The following is a 4173-nucleotide window of genomic DNA, read 5'->3' on the forward strand; positions in this document are numbered from 1 at the left end:
TTGGTTTTAAAAGTTCTTTTTAATAAATTTGGTTTTATTTTATTTTTAAAATGACACATGATACAACCAGTTAGATCTAGATAAAAAAAACATTCTTACAAATTACTTTCAATATATATTTTAGTACAATTATGCCGTATAAAATAAAATAAAATGGAATAAATAAAATTATTGACCCAAATATAAAGTGAGTTAATAAAGTTTCAATAAAATTTGTTTTCTCATTTCATATAAGTTATATGAAACAGAGAAAATGAAATTACTAATCCAAAGTGAGTTAATAAAGTTTCAATAAAATTTGTTTTCTCATATCATATAAGTTATATAAAACGGAAAAATGAAATAACTAATCCAACTATGCACTGAGTTAATAAAATTTTAATAAATTTTATTTTTTTATATCGTGAAAATTATATGAAACAAAAACAATGCAATTATTGATCCAAATATTAGTTAATAGAAATTTATCTACTGTTTTTTCAAATATATGAAAAAGATTATAAGAATTTATTAAAAAATATTGAGTAGATATTTTAAAAGTGTATTTGTCTCGTATAAAATAATTATCTTATTTATAAAAAATTAAACGATTAATTTATCTAATATAAGTTTTAATAATTTTTATTTTTAATTATTTTTTTATAATATTTTTATTTTTATTTCATTTTTTTACATATATTATCATTTTAATTTAAATTGTTCATAATATTCTTAAGATTTTTTTCAATATCGTGTTAAAATTGACCTTTCTTAATTTATTTTAGAGAGAGGGAAGCTTAAGAATATTTGAAATGAATGAATTGCTTAAGCTACGATCACATAAAATCGAATAAATTTTGTACGCATCTCGCTCTATAAAATGAAGCTGCCTTTCATCAACCAAAATAAAAAATAATTGAAGGTCCCACCGAGAATTGAACTCGGGTTACTAGATTCAGAGTCTAATGTCCTAACCGCTAGACCATGGGACCAATTTTTGATTATCAATTTTATTTTCTCAACCTGAATCTGTCATAAATCCAAATAAAATTTCCGTTAAAGTAGGTACGGACATGTATTGATTTTGATTACGATTTGCATGCCTAGCCATCTATTATTTGGATTAGTATGACATCAACAAAAATAATAATGTGGAATTAGCTTGACTATAGATTTTCTTTTGACTCTTCACAATGAAATAGTATTCTCTTTAATGAGAATGTGACATATGTGGGAGTGATTGATAATATTAAAAATATATTTTGGTCTTGGAAAAATTTTACTTTTTTTTAAATCCGTTTTAGTATCTTTTGTATTTTATTTAATATATTTTTCACTTAAAAATTTGTCGACCAATTATATGTTTTTACATTTTTGTTATTCTTACATTTGATTCATACACTATACCGTATGAAACAGTGTCATTTTATTATTTAAAATAATAAAATATGACCACCACTTTTTGTTTATCTTTGTGTTATTATGTGGGTCATATTCACATCACTTGTCGTTTCTCTCTCCTAACAACAATCACATATCATCAACCATTGTATCTATTTCTTCTTCTTCTTTCTCTTTCCGCGTCATTTTTCATCTCTTCTTCAACTATCATTTTCTTTACATCTACAACCATACCCAATCAATTACATAGTTTATCAAGAAAAAAAAATTATTTAGAATCATTATGCGATGAAGATGAAGATTTAACTCAGTAAGTTTCTAGATATCATTATAGATTCATCCAATAATATCAATATTCTTCTTTTGGATCATATGTTTGTTCACGATTGTTCATATGTTTCTAGATTTAACACAGTATTAACCAACTTTGTTTACTGTTATAGATTTCATATGTTTATTCACGTTTGTTCATTAACCATGTTCTAAACAATATTCATCTACTTTGCTCACACTGTTAACCATGTTTATTTACTGTGAAACGATTTGATTTCATATATTTACTCATGTTGATTCGTTAACCATTTTGGGAACTGTATTAACTAACTTATGTCACACCAATAACCAACATTGTAATAAACAATGTTATAAACATGCCCACATGTTTGGGCGTTATTAACTAAGTTATAGACAACGTTAACCAAAATTTTGAATGCTATTAACCAACGTTGTTATAAATTTATGCTATACATGACATTGACATTTTTTGTGCAGTTTTTGTGTCATAATGAACAGTTCAAGCATTTTTATAGAATGTGGTAGTAGTCAAGGGGAAGATGTAGAAGTTGATCACGGTGATTGTGGTGGTGATGATGATGACTCATTTTGGGTTCCTGTAATTGCGATGTGTTTTTCTTGTCTAGAGGAAGTTAAAATATATTATCAAGAGTATGTTTTAAAAAAGGGGTTTGGATGAAGGATTAGATCATCGAAAAAAGGAGATGACGGGGAGGTCAACTACCTAATACTTTCATGTTCAAGAGAGGGGTTTAACATTTCAAAAATTTCATGCACGTTAAAGACACTACCATCTAGAGCGAAAAATTGTCCTACCAAGATTTGTATTAAATTGAAACAAGATGGTTTATGGTACATTACACAATTCGAATCTAACCATTCTCATGAGACTAGCCCTACAAAAGCAAGATTGTTCAAGGCTTACAAGAAAATGAACTTACATTTGAGGAGAATAATCCAAATCAATGATGATGCGGGAGTAAGGATCAATAAGACTTTTCAATCACTTGTTAAAGATGCAGAAGGACATGAAAATATTCCCTTTTGTGAAAAAGATGTGAGGAATTATATTAACAAAGTGCGTCGTGCAATTGGAAAAGAAGGTGATGGTAAGGCTTTGACTAGTTATTTTTGTAAAATGAGGGAACAAAATACAGATTTCTTCCATGACATAGATTTGGATAATAATTTTCATGTGAGGATTGTATTTTGGGTTGATGCAAGAAGTTGAGCCGCTTACGAATATTTTGGAGATGTTGTAACTTTTGACACAACATACTTGACTAACAAGTATGACATGCCTCTTGCTGCATTCGTGGGTGTGAATCACCATGGTTAATTAACATTACTTGGTTGTGGATTACTATCAGGTGAAGACATAAATTCTTTTGTGTGGCTATTTAAGTCATGGCTTCGTTGTATGCTAGAAAAAGCACCTTTGGGTATTGTGATCGATCAATGTAAGGCTATGAAAAATGTTATTGAGTTAGTCTTCCCTACAACTCGTCATATGTGATGTTTATGGCATATAATGAAAAAAATCCATAAAAGTTTAGTGGATATGGTGAATACAAAAGGATCAAGTATGCAATGAAAGAAGAAGTCTATGATACATTTAAAACAACTATTTTTGAACAAAAATGGCGTTCGTTCATAGAAAAATTTGATCTCCAAGAAAATGATTGGTTTGGTGGGTTGTATATTGAGCGTCATAGGTGGGCACCAACTTTGTTAAGGAAATATTTCTGAGCTGGTATGTCAACTACGCAATGCAGTGAGAGCATACATGCTTTCTTTGATGGATATATTAATTCTACAATAAGTCTAAATCAGACCGTGAAACAATATGATAATGCTCTTGGAAGTCGGGCAGAAAAGGAATTTGAAGCTGATTTTAATTCGATGGATACAACAATTCCATATGGGTCAAACTCGTCCATTGAGGATCAATTCCAAAATGAGTTTACTAATGCCAAATTCAAGTGGAATTCAGATCTAAAATGAATTGTTCGGCCTCATTAAATAGCATGGAAGGTTGCTTTGCTACGTATCATGTGTTAAAGGAGATATTAGTTGGAGACATACGCAAAGAGAGAGTCTTAAAAGTTGTGCTTAATAAGGAAAACCATGATTTCAAATGTGAATGCTCATTATTTGAGTTTAGAGGTATTGTATGTTGGCGTGTTATCCGTGTGTAGTCAGGAGAAGATTATAAGTCTTCCAGAGAAGTACGTTTTAACGAGATGGAAGAAAAACATTAAAAGGAAGCATTCATATATCAAGACTAGTTATGGTGTAGCAGAGTTAAAGCCACAAATGGACAGGTTTGACAAATTATGAAAGCATTTTTATGAGGTTGCTGAAGTAGTTGCTGAGTCAGAAGAGACTACCGAAGACCTCCATGAAACATTACATTTGTTTAGCTCTAATATGTCCACAAAGGATAGTGCATTTATTGAAGAAAAACTCAATGATGATTTTAATCCAATCAATAGTAAT

At 29.4% G+C, this 4173-nt stretch overlaps 1 non-coding gene across 1 annotated transcript; it reads right to left on the reverse strand.

Annotated features, from left to right (window-relative positions):
* Positions 1-899: 899 nt before the first annotated feature.
* TRNAQ-CUG (transfer RNA glutamine (anticodon CUG)) lies at positions 900-971 on the reverse strand. Its single transcript has one exon. It is a non-coding gene; the product is annotated as a tRNA-Gln (tRNA).
* Between the last annotated feature and the right edge of the window lie 3202 nt (positions 972-4173).

Source organism: Lathyrus oleraceus, chromosome 2, assembly GCF_024323335.1.
Source record: "Lathyrus oleraceus cultivar Zhongwan6 chromosome 2, CAAS_Psat_ZW6_1.0, whole genome shotgun sequence".
Lineage (NCBI taxonomy): Eukaryota > Viridiplantae > Streptophyta > Magnoliopsida > Fabales > Fabaceae > Lathyrus > Lathyrus oleraceus.